This window comes from Podarcis filfolensis (genome assembly GCF_964270895.1).
Source record: "Podarcis filfolensis genome assembly, chromosome: 5".
Lineage (NCBI taxonomy): Eukaryota > Metazoa > Chordata > Lepidosauria > Squamata > Lacertidae > Podarcis > Podarcis filfolensis.
In genome coordinates, this window is record NC_139608.1 from 84,972,085 (window position 1) to 84,991,029 (window position 18,945).

The 18,945-nt window shown below is 43.0% G+C and overlaps 1 long non-coding RNA gene across 2 annotated transcripts in view; it reads left to right on the forward strand.

The window, feature by feature from the left end:
• LOC310763599 overlaps positions 1–8,200 on the forward strand; it is a 34,112-nt gene extending 25,912 nt beyond the window's left edge. For both annotated transcript variants that reach the window (XR_014548702.1, XR_014548703.1), the window contains exon 3: positions 8,078–8,200. This is a non-coding gene — a long non-coding RNA (uncharacterized lncRNA). The remainder of the gene's footprint in view (positions 1–8,077) is intronic.
• Positions 8,201–18,945: the final 10,745 nt, after the last annotated feature.

The window sequence follows — 18,945 nt, forward strand, 5'->3', positions numbered from 1 at the left end:
GCGACGGGGTGGGCTCCCATTGCTCAGTCCCTGCTCCTGCCAACCTAGCAGTTCGAAAGCACGTCAAAAGTGCAAGTAGATAAATACCGTAGGTACTTCTCCGGCTGGAAGGTAAACAGCGTTTCTGTGCGCTGCTCTGGTTTGCCAGAAGTGGCTTAGTCATTCTGGCCACATGGCTATATGCCGGCTCCCTTGGCCAATAAAGTGAGATGAGCGCCACAACCCCAGAGTCAGTCACGACTGGACCTAATGGTGAGGGCAGTGGCGTAGCGTGGGGGGGTGCAGGGGGGGCCGGCCGCACCGGGCGCAACATCTGGGGGTTAGGGTTAGGGGGCGCAAATCCACGGGTTAGGGGGCGCAAATTACTTGCCTTGCCCCGGGTGCTGACAACCTACGCTACGCCACTGGGTGAGGGGTCCCTTTACCTAAGAGAAGGGGTGATTTAATTTTTTAAAACCCTGTCCCTCTTCACAATCCTCACATATAAAAAGCTGCTTCAAAATTATGTGACTGTCGTATCTGACATTGCAAGCAAGCCCCCTTCCTTGCGCAATTTGCCCTTATCGAGTGGTCCCTAAGATTATCCGCAGTGGCTCCTAGCAGTCAGCAGTCAGCAACCGTTGAGATGTTTAGACGGTTGAGATGTATCTGACATCTGGTGGGTTTTAGCTGTAACTACAGCAGCAGCCCAGCCCAGACATGAACAGATCTACCTAGGAATCCACTTGCTTTCTACGAGAGCTGCTGTCCAAGGTTCGAACTACAGGTGGCGATGAGCTGTGGAAAGCAACTTCCAAGGCTGCCAGTCTAAGAGTAGGAGGGGCTGCTTAAATCTTACCTATCCTATCGTTTGTCCGCTCAGAACTGCCCACCCCAAACTACTATTCTCCCTGTTGAGGAAAACGTACAGGCAATTCGTTCTTTTTTTCTCCTGGAAAAAAATAGCTTGTAGAAAACGATGCGGAGTATGCAAACAACAGAAAACAAAACCAAAAGGCAGCCCCTCAACCTTTCCTCCAAGGCTGCTTTATATAGAAACAAAACAAAGCATACAGTTTGTATCTCAGTCTGCTGCAGTCCTGTTTCAGCCATGCTATGAGCTGGGGGCACTGGGCTAGACCTGGAGGACAAACAACTTACCTGCTACTGAGTAGCAGGTAACTGATCCAAAGGACAAAATTTGAGCTAACAGGTGTGCAGGGCTTCTCCAGACATCCTTTACCTTGTGCATTTATGCTTATTTCTGACATCTTTCCGCAAGGCCTGCAAGACAGAGTTGTTCCACCAGACCTTTGGTCAGGGCCCAGCCTGACTCCCTCCTCTGGCAACCTGCACAGAATTTTGCTTAACGGTTGCCATTAATTTGATTTTAATTAATTTTTATAATGAAATGTTTTTAGAACGTTGGATTATTTGATTGTTTGATTATTTGATTGTTGTTAGCCGCCCTGAGCCCGGCTTCAGCTGGGGAGGGCGGGATATAAATAAATTATTATTATTATTATTATTTGTGCTCATGTTGGTATCAGGGCAGTTATCCACAAACACATTTTCAATGCTGCCTGCACCTCCAAAAGGTGGGCATACTGCTTCATTTCCACTTGGTGCATGTCCTGTAACTTCCTGCTAAAATTCTGCAACCTTTCCATACCTCAAATGTTCTGGGCTCTGCATGTGTGCTTTTGTTGTTCGAGCGTGTCCCTCCATACATGAATAATATGTTAACGCTGGGGAAGCATTGCAGAACAACTAACAAAGCAGGATGGTGTGTGGATCATAAATCTGCCACTAATGCGCTATTATTGCACCAATGACATAATGCAGAATACATTCACAAAACACAACATACCAGGCTGGCGTGGCCCTCAGGTTCTTCAGGATCTAGAAGCTATCCAAGGGAACTTTCCCCCCAAAAGGTAGCTGTGGATGCAACACAGTCCAGGGCTTAAATGAGCTCATGTATGTCCTAGGTAAAGGGACCCCTGACTGTTAAGTCCAGTCGCAGATGACTCTGGGGTTGCGGCGCTTATCTCGCTTTACTGGCCGAGGGAGCCGACATTTGTCCGCAGACAGTTTTTCTGGGTCATGTGGCCAGCATGACTAAGCCACTTCTGGCGAAACCAGAGCAGTGCACGGAAACGCCGTTTACCTTCCCGCCAGAGTGGTACCTACTTATCTACTTGCACTTGACGTGCTTTTGAACTGCTAGGTTGGCAGGAGCAGGGACCGAGCAACAGGAACTCACCCTGTCATGGGGATTCAAACCACCAACCTTTTGATCGGCAAGCCCTAGGCTCTATGGTTTAGACCACAGCGCCACCCGTGCCCCCATGTATCCCCTAGATGACTGCTATAGTTTTTCAAGTTGTATTTCCACAAAGAATCCATGCTAAGCCTTGAGGTCTCACACTATGACACAACCAAATGGCCTTTGATTACAGTTTTTGTCTTCTCCACTGGGGATGTATTTGGAGAACAAACCATTTTGGGTGGTGTCTGGGGTGATTTTATAAAACAACACTAACTGTTGCCATCCTAGATTCCTGCAGCAGGGCTGCAACCATAGTGTATTGGCAGGTAACAGGAATCTTGTCATTGTGTCCGTTAAGTTGCTAATTGTGATGGCCTGGGAATCCGATTCAGAAGCCGAATTGGAGGAACTCCAGCCTGCACAGGAGTCCCCGCCTCCAGGGCCGGCTGAGCTGGGGCAGGGCCTTGACTCTGAGGCACCTGCACCTGTGCCGGATCCTCAGGAGCAGGCACCAGGTGAATCTACTCTGGCTCCGGAGGGGATTGAGGACACATTGCCTACAGGTACGCCTCTCCCAGCCCTGTCAGGGGAAGGCGAGTCTTCCCCTGGGTCCAGTAACCCTCCAGCCTCTCCTGAGCTGCAGAGGCTCAGGGCAGAGAGGCGGAGGGAACTGGTTTCTCCCAGGAGGAGTGCTCGCCTTAAGGCCAGGAGAGGCGGGTCACCTGGGGGCCGGGACCGCCCTATGCCTCAGGGCAGATAAAAGCCAGCCAGCCCGGTCCCAGGTTGTGGGAGCAACGTCGTTGAAGAGCTTTTTCTTTTTTTTTTTAATAAAATATTTATTGAGATTTTACAAAAAACAAAGATTAACAAAGTAACAAGAAAACATATAAAAAGAGAAAGGTGAAAAAAAACATACAAAAATACATAAAATAGAAAAAATAAAAAATAAAAATAAAAATACAAAATGCAAAAAACGAATAAGTAAGAAAAGATTAAAAACAAATCCATTTTTTGTATCTTTAAACTCATTAGCTTGTTTCCTTGACCTCCTCACACCTCCCCTTTTTGTATTCCCATTTACATAATCAAATCAACAAATCCTTACCCTCTTTCATTTATCTTAACTCTATATCTTAACATATTATAACTCTATATTTTCATCTATTATCAATCCATTTTTGCATATTCTTATTAACTTTGTTGCTAATACCACTTTGTTGCTAATACCACTTTGTTGCTAATACCACTTTCAATCCAACATCATTTTAACATTCATTAATTTTACAGTGTTTCTGCAAATAGTCTTTAAATTTCTTCCAATCTTCTTCCACCAACTCTTCTCCCAGGTCTCGGATTCTGCCAGTGATTTCCGCCAATTCCATATAGTCCATCACCTTCATCTGCCACTCTTCCAGAGTGGGTAAATCTTGTGTCTTCCAATACTTTGCAATAAGTATTCTTGCTGCTGTTGTTGCATACATGAAGAAAGTTCTATCCTTCTTTGGCACCAACTGGCCGACTATGCCCAAAAGAAAGGCCTCTGGTTTCTTCAAGAAGGTATATTTAAATACCTTTTTCATTTCATTATAGATCATTTCCCAGAAAGCCTTAATCTTTGGGCACGTCCACCAAAGGTGAAAAAATGTACCTTCATTTTCTTTACATTTCCAACATTTATTATCGGGCAAATGATATATTTTTGCAAGCTTGACTGGTGTCATGTACCACCTGTATATCATTTTCATAATATTCTCTCTTAAGGCATTACATGCCGTAAATTTCATACCGGTGGTCCACAACTGTTCCCAGTCAGCAAACATAATGTTGTGAGCAATATCTTGTGCCCATTTGATCATAGCAGATTTAACCGTTTCATCCTGCGTATTCCATTTTAACAGCAAGTTATACATTCTTGAAAGTATCTTAGTTTTGGGATCTAACAGTTCTGTTTCCAATTTTGATTTTTCCACCTGGAAGCCAATTTTTTTGTCCAAATTATAGGCCTCTCTTATTTGATAATAATGAAGCCAGTCTCGCACTTTATCTTTTAATTTCTCAAAACTCTGCAATTTCAATTTGTCTCCTTCTTGTTCCAATATTTCCCAATATTTCAGCCATTTGGCCTCCATATTGAGCTTTTTCTGAGCCTTCGCTTCCATTGGTGACAACCACCTTATGGTTTTATTTTCAAGTAAGTCTTTATATCTTATCCAGACATTAAACAATGCTTTCCTGACAATATGGTTTTTAAATGCTTTATGTGCTTTAACCTTGTCGTACCACAAATATGCATGCCACCCAAAAACATTATTAAAACCTTCTAAGTCCAAAATGTCTGTGTTCTCAAGAAGCAACCAGTCTTTCAACCAGCAGAATGCTGCTGATTCATAGTAAAGTTTAAGGTCTGGCAGGGCAAATCCGCCTCTTTCCTTTGCGTCAGTTAATATTTTAAATTTTATTCTGGGCTTCTTGCCCTGCCAGACAAATCTAGAAATATCTGTCTGCCACTTCTGTGAAGAGCTGTTTCGGCCAGCACCCAGACCTCTTCCTCCAGAGTTCCCGCCCTTGCCCGGCTCCTCGCTTTGGACCCCGCCTCGCCCATGGAGAACAGTCTACAGACCCTCGACCCAGGTCCTGGACCTCGCCCCACGGTAACCTCCCCCCGGGACCAGCACAATAATGCCTGGTGCTTGGACTTTTTGAGGTTGCTGTAAAATGATGCAAATATGACTCAGATGCTGAGAGGCCTTAAAAATAGATAAGGTTTAAGATCCAGCTGCTTACATAATCACACAAATCCACATTAATCCTTCCACAGTGCTACGCGGAACAGAGGACTTATCGAACTGGCAGTGCTGTGGACTCTGTAGTGCTCAGAACAAGGTTTCCTTGTCTTCAGCTGACATTTTTTGGGGACAACATTCTGTGACTTTTCAGGCAGACCTTTAGTAATTTGTGGACTTCAGACAAAAATGCTGACATCCATAGGTGATTCCATGCATGATGTTAACTTTGGGAAATGCCTTCAAAGCATCTGTTTATTCTTAATGACCAGTCTTCATTTTTTGTTGATATACAGTGGTACCTCGGGTTAAGTACTTAATTCGTTCCGGAGGTCCGTTCTTAACCTGAAACTGTTCTTAACTTGAAGCACCACTTTAGCTAATGGGGCCTCCCGCTGCCGCTGCGCCGCCAGAGCACGATTTCTGTTCTTATCCTGAAGCAAAGTTCTTAACCCGAGGTACTATTTCTGGGCTAGCGGAGTCTGTAACCTGAAGTGTATGTAACCTGAAGCGTATGTAACCCGAGGTACCACTGTATAAAGAAATGGATTTTTAACAGGTATTTGTATATTTCCACAATTCCCTGCACACATGCAAACATGGCGGAGCCCAATATATTTGTTGCCTGAGGCAAAGGATGAGCTGGCACCCCCTTGCCCAATTCCACAAAAAGAAGTTGAGTGGCTTAACAAGTGATAACATCAACAATGGCAACAGACCTGGATCCTGAGGGCAGGTGGCTAGCTTTGAGGGGACAAGCCAGGCTGCAGAGCATACAAGCCTCTGTCTTCCAACCTCTTGTTGTACCTCTCTCTCACTTTCCTCAGAGACCATGCAGATCAGTCGTCTGTTTAATACACAGGCCAGTTCATTACTGCAGCTGTCTTTCTAAAAGCAAAGGTATCCTTAAGAGGTAATGTGAGGCTAACTCAGATTGCTTGCTGCTCAGCAGGTAAACCTTTTGCGCCTATTAGGTCTGTAACTAATCTGTTTAGGATTAAATGTTATAGATATACCTGGCTGTAGCTGGGTGGAGAGCTATGCTCCTGTATTGTTCTCTGTTTACGAGATTTTGGCATTTAATATGCCACCTAATAAAGGCTGGCTGCAGGCCCATGCAGATGGGAAGGGGCAGCTGGGTGCACTTGTCAAGGCCCTCAGGGGGCTAAAACAGCTGGGGGGTGGGCACCAGGGGCCTGCCGGACATACGCTGTCATAGCAAGAACATCTCATGCTACCCAGCTGACCTGGGACCCTCGCCCCAGGCCTCAGACAAGCTCTGCACAGGCCTGGCTGGTAATGTCTTGGCTGTTCCTTGGCTGCTAAACTCTAGTTTTGCCATCTGATCAATGACAGGGAATTGCAGACTTACAGAAAATGAATGGTATTCCACAACTTTTCGATGTAAGAACTAGGGCTGCCAAGGATCGACCCCCCCCCCACTTTTTAAAAACCTGTTAATAAATTATCTGGGAGTTAAGCAGTGAGGTGGCTCAACTCCCCCAAGTTCTCTGGCTATATACTTCCCTTGTGAAAACTTTCCATTTCTTCCCACACATTTTCTTGTTCTTTAACCAGTTACTGATCTGACCTCTTAACTCAGGAGGGCTAAGTTTGTCATTAGCCTTTGGTGAGGGTCAAAAGATATGTTTTTTTACAAAAAAAACTTAATAAAATGATGATGATGATGATGATAATTTATTTATACCACACCCATCTGGCTGGGTTTCCCCAGGCCCTCTGGGCGGCTTCCAACAAAAGATTAAAATACAATAGTCTGTCAAGCATTAAAAGCTTCCCTAAACAGGGCTGCCTTCAGGTGTCTTCTAAAAGTCTGGTAGTTTTTTCTCTCTTTGACATCTGGTGGGAGGGCGTTCCACAGGATGGGTCCCACTAGCGAGAAGGCCCTCTGCCTGGTTCCCTGTAACCTCACTTCTCGCAGTGAGGGAACCACCAAAGGCCCTCGGCGCTTGACCTACCAGTGTCCGGGTAGAACAATGGGGATGGAGACGTTCCTTCAGGTATACTGGACTGAGGCCATTTAGGGCTTTAAAGGTCAGCACCAACACTTTGAAATGTGCTCGGAAATGTAGTAGTAGTAGTAGTAGTAATAATAATAATAATAATAATAATAATAATAATAATAATACTCACACAATGGAGCTTTGTGCCACATGGTCTTCCATGATCCTTCAAGGATAGTTTTCCCCATTAGCTTCCCACATTTCTTCCAGTACAATGGCAGAATCACAGACCAGAGACAAAGGGCCCTTACAGACCACAGAAAACATTCCTTTCATACCAAACTTGTACAATAGCTTTCATAAAAGGAAGGGCCCTTTATCTGGTGAACATAAATGGTAAAATAACTCACTTCAGCCAGATACAACCAATCTGAATGATACAATTGTTAAAAACTTTTTGGAAGTTCAGGTACAATCCCCTATCCACATGCATGTTGACACTTTAAAAGAATTCTAGAGGTCCTAAGATAGGAATTACTTTTGCAAGAAGCCATGCTGATTCCTCTTCAGCAAGACTTGTTCTTCTGTATGCATGATATTTTTAAATTTAATAGCCCTTTCCACCAATTTATCCAGAATTGGCCTTTAATTTGCTGGATTTCCCTTTGAATACAGATGCCATAAGACTGTATTGTGTATTTGTTTGCTTGGAAACATGAGTCTGATTGGTGTTTCCTGCTGGATGAGACCTATCTTGGGCAGCATTCTGTTTTCAAGTAGTTAACCAGATGCCTATAGAAAGCCCAAAATGGATCAAACATTTACCCCAATAAGGCAATTGTTTCATGTTTTAGCCACACTGGCTTTCATTTTCTACTTTCTCAAATCCATACCCATCACATCACACCCCTTTTATCCTGAGGGGCTGTCTCCTAGTCTCATATACAGTGCATTACAGGACAATCCCTATTTTCCGACATCTGCCCTAGATTTTTGGGAGAAATCTTGACGATCCTCTTAAAAATATTGTTATTAATTTGTGCATAGATGCCCTATAAATGCCATTCTTGACGTTTCAGGTACTCTGAAGTCTTCTGAACCACCACTTTGCCAGCAGAGGGAGCCCTTGACTCAGTAGATCAGCTGTACTTCCTGTAACAGGACTGAGCTACCTCGCTTTGGAGTTTTGGCATAGGTACACAAATATATGTTGTTCCAGTTTTGTGAAGTTGTGATGACTATTAATCTTGGGGGGGGCGGAGACCTTTAGCCTTGCAGACCCCCCCAAAAATGCACTGAAGATCATTTTTGCTTAATTTTTCGTGTAATTCTTATGTCTGCTGTGTCTTGACTCCTGCTGCACCATGAAACCTGCTTGACATGACTGGGAGAGATTTCATTTCAGAAAAATGTCCCTACCTTATTTTATTTTTATTTTTTATTTTTTTGGGATTTGATATCCCGCTTTATCACTACCTGAAGGAGTCTCAAAGCGGCTAACATTCTCCTTTCCCTTCCTCCCCCACAACAAACACTCTGTGAGGTGAGTGGGGCTGAGAGACTTCAAAGAAGTGTGACTAGCCCAAGGTCACCCAGCAGCTGCATGTGGAGGAGCAGAGACGCGAACCTGGTTCACCAGATTACAAGACTACCGCTCTTAACCACTACACCACGCTGGCTCTCTCTCTACCTTGAGAAGCTTATAATTACAGGGGATCTCTAGATGTGCAAACTTTTAGCAGTGAGCCCCACCCACCCATCCTGAAAACACTTTTAACGTGTGTGTTTACGGGCATACAATCTGTTCTTAAGCACGGAGCTCAATGGAAACACACCTTTGTGTAGTCACCTGTGCAAAGTTATGTCAGATGTGATGTCACAAATTCATTTCCCTTTCCCTCAGTGGAACAGTTCTTTGACTTTTAAGAATTTGATTTAATATAACGATGATGATGATGTAGATGATGAATTTGATAAAGCGCTTTAACTCCCTCCCCAAAGGCAGTCACCTACCTGAACCTTGGTGAGAGAGGTCAACAGACAGACAGCTGATTAGTGTGGCTATCATTGCCATTCCAAATGCTACAAAAGTATCTAAATATCAAATTTATAGCTTTAGAATGTGGCCTTTCAGCTGAAAAGGGTTTGAGCTTAGCAAATCACTTTTCTTTCGTTCTCTCCCAGCCTGTTTGCATATTGGAAATGGATGGTGAAAAGTTTTAGGAAGTTTACAACAAGTTGTGACTATTTATAGAGCTCCTTACTTTGATGCACACCAAAGCTTTAGACCTCTGTGTAATTTATGCAGGAGAAATATTACATTGTTTGGGGGGGGGGGAATTGTAGCTTTAGAGAAGATCTGAATTTACAAATGGCAAGGAACAAGAGCACCTTTTCTGTCTCTTCAACCTTGTTGTTGTTTAGTCGTTTAGTTGTGTCCAACTTTCGTGACCCCATAGACTAGAGCACGCCAGACACTCCTGTCTTCCACAGTTTGGTCAAACTCACGTTAGTAACATTTTTTCAACCATCTCGTCCTCTGTCGTCCCCTTCTCCTTGTGCCCTCAATCTTTCCCAACATCAGGGTCTTTTCCAGGGAGTCTTCTCATGAGGTAGCCAAAGTATTGGAGCCTCAGCTTCAGGATCTGTCCTTCCAGTGAGCACTCGGGGCTGATTTCCTTAAGAATGGATAGGCCTGATCTTCTTACAGTCCATGGGACTCTGAAGAGTCTCCTCCAGACCATAATTCAAAAGCATCAATTCTTCGGCGATCAACCTCCTTTATGGTCCAGCTTTCACTTCCATACATCACTACCTTAACATATGACAATTAAAAATGCCTGAATATTGAGCAGTGAGTCGAGAGTTAACTGAAATCAGACCCAGTGAGAATGTCAACAGAATGAATTTAAATATTAGAATGCATGTGCTAGTTTTAGTTGTGTTAGCTGGGTGAAGAGTTGGGATATTACATGTCAGTGGTTGGCGAATGACAAATAAGGCATTTCTAAGTGTAGAATGATGATTTAAACCAGGGTGGGAAGTATTCACTGTCAGTGGACAAATATTTGTGCTTAACTGTCTTGGCACCAATGATTCCCTGGTTATATTTATACAGTTTTGGTTCCCATTCTTATAACTCATTTGCATTCCATTTCCCACCCCAACACTGCTGTATCTAGTGAACCTGCTTTAAGCTAGGTTTGCGTAACTGGGCTGTCTCTAGGCTTTTGTGGATGAGATCTAATCTTGCCTCCTCCAAACACCAAGGAGAGTTATGCACTCATAGGACAAATGAAAAATATCAGTGATCATTAGATGCTATGGTAAACACATGATTGCAGTCAAAAGCAGGTTCCAGGGCCACTTAGTCCTTCGTCTCAGTTTTCACCAACAACCAAGAAAACTTTCTCAAGATGGTCTACCAACTGTATTATAGATGGCTGAAATTGGGGATGAAGGAGAAATGCAATTCAGTATGCATTTAAACACATTTCAGAAATTCGCACTTTCTGAAATGATATGCAAACCAAAACACAGCCCACCTTTGAACTTTGCACTTATCTGAATTTTTGCAATGCACTTTTTGAACCAAGCAATGTTTACAAATATGCATGCATTAGGGGAGAGTATGCACAAAAGTGAAGGTATTAGTGGAAAATAGCATAGCAAAATGCATTATATTGAATGAAATTGCTTGCATCGGTCAAAGCTGCGTCTAAAATGCGTTTGGAAGCAGAAATTCACACTAAAATACTGGTGACGTTTCATGTGGATTTTTCATTTTAAAAAGTACAAATTGCTGCAGAATGTGGAGAACTAAATTTAAGATGGGGGAAATGAGAAACTGCGAGTAATGAAACTGACAAATCTTTCCATTCCTAGCTGACTCACAGAACACAGGAAACTCTCTGTGTTGCTGAGCTTGTAGGGAGAGGAGCACCTATTGGCACCTCTGGTCAGTGGCGTAGCGTGGGTTGTCAGCACCCAGGGCAAGGCAAGTAATTTGCGCCCCCTAACCCGTGGATTTGCGCCCCCTAACCCGTGGATTTGCGCCCCTAACCCTAACCCCCAGATGTTGCGCCCGGTGCGGCCGGCCCCCCCTGCACCCCCCACGCTACGCCACTGCCTCTGGTTGGCCTGCCCTGTAGTGAGTGCCTTTTGAATGGCAGTTTTCAATTAGATCAGAGCTATTATTGGCAAAAAAAGAATAAGTAATAAAAGACAAAGGGAATTTTATGGTAATAAGGAAAAACAAATTAAAAAGCAAGAAAGAAACACTGAGTTTTTGCATATGGCTTGGATTCCAACAAAAGATTAATGTTTAATTAGAGAACATTTATAGGAGTGCTGACAAAGCATTACATTTCTCTAATTTATCCCTTCTGCAGCATATGATTTGCCTAAAAGGCCCTCAAATCAATAGGTGCAAAATGTGATTTCTGAAAGTGTAAAATAATGTGCGAAGCTACAAGCAATGCTCTGACAGTCCAGATTCTTGAAGCTTCCAGATCACAGAAATGTAGCCCATGATAAGGTTAATAAATGAGATCTCTGGGCAAGACTAAATAAATCTTGCCAAGGACAACTTTCTAAAAGTTCACCATAAATAGAGCATTCCCAAATCACATGGAACAGAGTTGCATGTAAACCTGCATCAGCAGTTATTTTTTAAAATAGCTATATCAACGTCGGGTTAAGTACTTAATTCGTTCCAGAGGCCCGTACTTAACCTGAAACTGTTCTTAACCTGAAGCACCACTTTAGCTAATGGGGCCTCCTGCTGCTGCCGCGCCGCCAGAGCATGATTTCTGTTCTCATCCTGAAGCAAAGTTCTTAACCCGAGGTACTATTTCTGGGTTAGCGGAGTCTGTAACCTGAAGTGTATGTAACCTGAAGCGTATGTAACCTGAGGTACCACAGTACACCAATAGCCTGCCTTTCCTTCATCACAGAACTCAAAGTTAGCATTTATGGGGTTCTTAGGCAAACTACCGTCAAATGGCTAATAATAATAATAATAATAATAATAATAATAATAATAATAATAATAAATTATTTATACCCCACCCATCTGGCTGGGTTTATTTATTTATTTATATGTGCACATGCAGACAATCATTATTATCCCACATTAAATTGCCATGTTGGCACTTTGCGATAAATAAATGGGTTTGGGGTTGCAGTTTGGGCACTCGGTCTCTAAAAGGTTCACCACCAGTGGTGTAGACAGACAGTCCTAAGCTTGGTGGGCCAATGGTCTGATTCAGTACAAGGCTGCTTATGTTCCACACACCCAAAGTGTGCTACGTAGATTTGGGAGATTCTCCAGAACAGTGTGGGAGATAGCAAGGGAAAGGAGGAAATTAGTGAAAATGGCTTCCTTCCTCCATATAGCAGAGAACTTCACTCTTCGGCTTTATTGAGTTGCATAAGTGTTGCCTAACTAAAGCATTTGGAGGGATGATCTGAGCTCCTCCCTGGCATCTGCTAATATTCTTAATTATCTGTCGTACTAGTCTTTGATGGCTAACAGTGATGATGGTTATAGGTTGCCTGCAGCATCAGTGACAGCATGTCTTTAAATATCAGCTGCTAGGGAACAACAGTGAGTGATAGCTATTGTCTTCCTGTCCTGCTTGTGAGTTTCCCAGAATCCTCTGGATTGTCACTGTGAGAACAGGATCCTGGCCCAGGCGGGTCTTTGCTCTGTTCCAGAAGGATTCTTCTTACGTTCAACCAATTTGTTTGATGCTTTTGTGAATTCAGTCAACTCTTGGCCATTATTGGTTCTGGGTTTTCACACATCAACCCTATGCTGTGTGAATCTGAACAGGCATATCCTGTATAAACAGAATGACACCAGTCTATCAACGACCTTTCTTCTTGCATGTTATTACCTCATTGTTCATTGTTTGCACGTTATAAATATGAGGGAAAGTACATAGAGGAGAAGGAACAAGAAGTCAAACATGCAAATATCCCGCTGGGATATTAACAGATTGAACTTCTGTTAAAGGTGGACATGTTGAACTTGGCAAAATCTTTCCCCTTCTTTCTCTTCTTTGGATAAGAGTTTTGTGTGCCCTGAACACTTGCTCTTGACTCAACACCACCAACTGAATAAAAGCGAACCATTCTGAACCCTTTGCAGCAAATTATGTGTGATGGGAGGGACCACAGAGGTTAAACCACAGAGCCTAGGACTTGCTGATCAGAAGGTCGTCGGTTCAAATCCCCGCCACGGTGTGAGCTCCCGTTGCTCGGTCCCTGCTCCTGGCAACCTAGCAGTTCAAAAGCATGTCAAAGTGCAAGTAGATAAATAGGTACCACTCCGGCGGGAAGGTAAACGGCGTTTCCTTGTGCTGCTCTGGTTCGCAAGAAGCGGCTTAGTCATGCTGGCCACATGACCCGGAAGCTGTACGCCGGCTCCCTCGGCCAATAAAGCGAGATGAGCGCCGCAGCCCCAGAGTCGGCCACTACTGGACCTAATGGTTTACCTTTACCTTTACCCTTTACCTTTACCTATGTGTGATGGGTCTCTCAAAAGCATGTCCTGAAGTCTGCAACCCCTGAGTTTTATTAATGGATGATAAGAGAAGATTCCATTTTTGCTTGCTCTGCCTTTCAGAAATTTGGAAAGACTGACACCCTGGCATTGTTTTCAGGGCTGGCCTATCACCAGGTGATCCTGGGTGACTCTCTGTCTAGAATAGCCCTTCTTGGCTGCAGCACCAAGTAGAAAGGACTCTCCATTCATTCCTGTTGCCATTCCGATAAACTTGCTGGTGTTGCTCTGGAACAGCAGCAAGCAATGGAAATATTAAGGGCCTGGTTGCAGATGTGCAAGAAGAAACCACCCAGCAGGCAAGAAATCCCAAAAGCAGCAGGACGAAAGAGGAGAAGAGCAAATAGTACAGTGCCACTGGGGTGTGGAAGTGTGGATTTGTAGCAGAGCCTCGTTTCAGAGACAGGCTTAATGTTCAGAGGCAAAGGTGAAATTTAGCTCCACTTGTCTGGCAAAGCTATAGCGAGTGGGTGAAAGAAAGATTACGAGGACTTATTAGGGTTTGTCAGTCTGCAGGACCAAATGGGACAACTAAAAAAGTGTTGTTTATTTTGTTTATATATGCCCCTCCCAAGGTGTCAAGGGTGATGCACATTTCAGTAAAAATACAATCATTTACAACAGTTGTGGGGATCATTTGGCTCATTGCCCAGGCTCGCTATGGCTGATGGGAATTGTAGTTCAGCAAAACCGGGGGTGTGTGTCAAAGACTTGCTATATCTGAAACAAAATAAAAAAATTCCTTCCAGTAGCACCTTAGAAACCAACTAAGTTTGTTATTGGTATGAGCTTTCGTGTGCATGCACACTTCTTCAGATATCTGCCATATCTGATTTACAACAATAACTAAAACTTCTTAAAACTGTAAAGCTCAAATGAACAATATAGCACAACAGCACAATACTATTCCCCCGTCCCCCATTTCATAGAGTTTTAATGTTGGAAGAGGCCCTGAGGGTCATCTAGCCCAACCCCCTGCAATGCAGGAATCACAGCTAAAGGATCTGTGAAAAGATGGCCATCCAGCCTCTGATTAAAAACCTACAATGAAAGAGAGTCCACTATCTGCTGAGGTAGTCTGTTTCACTGTTGAACCATCAGAAAATCCTTCATAATTTTTAGTCAGAATCTTTGTAATTAAAATCCGTTGGTGTAGGTCCTATCCTCTGGTACAGCAGAAAAGAAGCTTTCTCCATCTTCCATGGGACAAACCTTCAGATGTTTGAAGATGGCCATTAAAGCACCTCTCAGTCTTCTCTTCTCCAGGCTAAACATGCCAAACTCCCTCAACCATTCTTCCCAAGGCCCTCTTATTATCTTGGCCCGCCCTCCTCTGTACATGTCCCAGCTTGGATTCAGACCACACCTATCTCCCAAACACCTTGTTGAGCAAATACGTCTTCAGTTGATGTCCGAAAATGCTGTACTTTCCCAGGGATGGGTGCCACCACATAGAAAACCCTATCCTGTATCGCACACCAGCTATGTCAAGAGCAGGAACTCCCCTGCCGTTCTCCAAGATGAGGTGGTAACTATTGGGAGAGGCAAGTATTGGGAGACCCAAGAAGTTGGGTCCTAAAAAGTTGAGGGCATTGGTAGGCAAACGAAGGCCTGGGGTCCAAATCCGGTCCAATCACCTTCTAAATCCGGCCTGCAGACGGTCTGGGAATCAGTGTGTTTTTACATGAGTAGAATGTGTCCTTTAATTTAAAATGCATCTCTGGGTTATTTGTGGGGCCTGCCTGGTGTTTTTACATGAGTAGAAGCTGTGCTTTTATTTAAAATGCATCTCTGGCTTATTTATGGGACAAAGGAATTCATCCCCCCCCAGCAATATAGTCCGCCCCCCCCCCCCAAGGTCTGAGGGACAATGGACCTGCCTCCTGCTGAAAAAGTTTGCTGACCCCTGGTTTAGGGCTTTGTATGCCAGTACCAACACCTTGAACTGGGCTTGGGAGTTCAGAGGCAGCCCACATGGTCTTGTCCAAATCTTAAATGGTATATAGACATATTTCACCTAGAACACCCACTTCAGTCTAGCCCTTGCAGCAGTAGGACATGCCAGGCTTAGGTTTCCCCGAAAATTATTTTGTCTCTGAATCTTAGAAAAGCTCTGATCCTGACTCCTACTTGCTCTAAGGCCCTGGGAGAACCACCTTGCCTTATCTGAACCAGCTTTCCTATCTATAAAAGCTACCTCCATCTTACAGATTTTATAGTGACTATCAATAAAAAAACCCCTCTGTTTATTGCTTCTCAAAAGCTAGAAGTCAGTGCAGTGTGCCATTCTCTCTTTGTTTGGCTTGTACCTTCCGCTGTCGTGTATATGAATTATTGAGTGCTTGATAAACCGGAGAGTGCAGTTCGTGGAGAGCTGGGCAGAGTTTTTTTGCTGCAGTCCTCCCTGCTGCCCCTGAGTCACGTATCTCAGCTGAGCCTCTTTCTGTAAATAGTTGCAGGACCTCTCTATCTCCGAGTCTAGGTTCTGGAGCCTTTTCAAGTCAAACAGGATGTGTGTTTGCTAATTAATTAATTTATTTATTCTACTCTGGCTTACACTGCCAGGTTTCCCCAAGGACTCCGGTGTGCCATCTCAACTCACCCTCTTCTGCAGCTTTTGGCTGGAGTGTTTGTTTTCTTAACTATGGGTGAATGTAAATGGAACGGGCTTCACCAAGACTAGAGCTAAGCAGGTTTCTTTCAGCTCCACCTCAATATTTCAAAAACAGAGCCATTGTTTATTCACAGGAGAGAGCGAGATTCCTGGTATGGGATGAAGTGGGAGGAATTAGAGAGAACAAATACCGACAAACCTCCGTGTTACTCAGATCTCAGAATAGAGATGCATCAGATGCAATGTTTCATAACTGTGAAACTTCTCTTGCCCTCCCCTAAAGCGACCCTGCCATGAGACTGTGCCCTCCAACATTTCTCTGATTAAAATAAGGATGTTCCACTCCATAATAATAATAATGATTTTATTATTTGTACCCCGCCCAACTGACTGGGCTACTCCAGCCGCTCTGGGCAGCTTCCAACATATATTAAAGCATAATAAAACACGAAACATATAAAAACTTCCCTAGACAAGGCTGCCTTCAGATGTCTTCTAAAAGTTGTAGAGTTACTTATTTCCTTGGCTTGGGGGGGGTCGCATGGCTCCATACCCTCCAACATTTCTCTGATGAAAATCGGGACGTCCTTAAAAAAAAAGCAGGACATTCCCAGATAAAATCAGAAACCAGGACGGTTTTTGTAAATCTGGGACTGTTTCTTGGGAAATGGGGACACTTGGAGGGTCTGTAACAGCCAACAGCAGCCACCCAACATTTCAGTGGTTTTTCTTTGGCAATAGGGGGATGTCATACTGACCAAGATTTGTTCTATTTTAAAGCGGTGAGGTCAAGAGGGGAGAGGAGTATGGTCCCAGTAGCAGAGGCACCGACTTGCCCCTTGCATTGAATTCACAACCCCTGAACTGAATTATGTTTATCTGTATTGGGTCACTGATTGGTGGTGATGGGTGTGTTGGTTTCATTTTAATAGCTTTTGAACTGATGATTTCTGAATTGATAACATTAGTACTGATTGCCTTTCATTTCATGTTCTATCAACTATTGTTTATTTTAAACTAAGTGGAATTAACTGAACTAACTAAAGCGACAGTGTCCATATTGATTACTTTGGAGTTTAATATTGGTGAATTAGTCTAGAACTGAGTGCTTTTGAATAATAATAATAATTTTATTATTTATCTCCTGCCCATCTGGCTGGGTTTCCCCAGCTACTCTGGGCGGCTTACAGAATATATAAAACATATTATTGAATTACCAGTCTTTGAATTGTCTGTCTTGGAATTGAGGGAATGGGAATTTAGTTTTGGAGTGAATTTTGAAATGGTTATTGAAGGAATTGTTGTATTTTATTTCATTTGCAGTTTTGATCACCGTCATATTAGTTGTGGGCGGCACAGCCATAATTTGAGTTGGCTGATGAACATTTTTTTGGATTGTGGACTTCATCTTTACCATAATTGATATATGAAGGGTGAATATGAGTAATTAATTGAGCCGTCAAAGGTTATTTTTTTTCTGATAGAGCCTGTCAACTAATATTATCATTTGATTAGCTTATGAAAAATCTGAAAGCTGAAGCTCAGATCTGAAAGTATTCAGAGAAAATGGATCTGCAAAAAGGAATCAAAAATAAGGATACAAGAAAACAATACATGATGAATTTTGATTTAATGTTGATTTAATGCTTGAAACAATTAATGAAGTCTTCACAAATGAGTACAATAATTTGAAGAAAGAAGCTAACAGTTTGCCCCAGGAAGCAAAAAATAACAGAAATATTTAGAGAGTCAAGGAATTAGAACAACAATGTTAATATGATAAAGGGTAGGATTTACCTAATGTGCCTCATCTGTGGAAGCCTTGCTCAATGATTTCTGCTTGTGCAGTGGGCTTTCCACTCTCCCATCCCCTTCTTTCCCTCCAACTGATTTGGGGGAGAGATGTTAGGAGAACCCTAGAACGGTATAGTGGGAGGTAGGGGGAAAACATCCTGTCTGATAAGCTGTAATGCTAGCACAGGTGGAATGTTCATGATAGCGAGACATTGAATTCCACCCATAAGGAGATCAGATGCTAAATAAAATATTGCAACCCAAAAACAGAGCAAGGCAGACTTGAAATTGAGAGAATTGGAAATTAAGATAGGTAATCAGGGAAGTAAAATATAAGACTGTGAAGGGAAGATACAAACAATGGGGAACTGTAATTAGAGAATTGAAAGCAAAAAGTAGAGCTAATGAACTAGAATTGATAAAAGGGAATTTTGAGAACAGATAGTGAATATAGAAATTATAACTTTACAATAAGAGGGGAGGTTTTTTCGGAAGGCAATTTACAGCTATATTTTATGAGCTGTTGGCATGAAAATGCCTATCACGTTTATTCTAGCTATTCAGGGTGATTGGATAAACCAAGTGATGGTTCAGTTCATAACATTACATGTGAGGGAGGTATTATATTCAGAGGAGGAATGACTGCTGGGAGGAGTGCAGAAAGAAGAAATGCCATGGTGTCTATTCATCAGCACAACCAAACGCCTTCATCTTCCCCAGCTGCAACAAAACATATCTCTCCTGTATTGGTCTGTACAGGAGATCAGTGCAGGTATGCTCAGTTTGAATTCACCCCTGAAGTCTTCCATTTTCTTCTGAGACAAGATGGATGCCAACCAAAGGGTTGTTTCTGTTTAATGAAAATGCTGCAGAAAGCAAATAGCCAGTATAAACAAGGAGTTCCCTTCAAATTGTGGGCCTTCTCTAAATGAGAACTGGTGGCCATTAATGCAATTGAATTAATACAACTT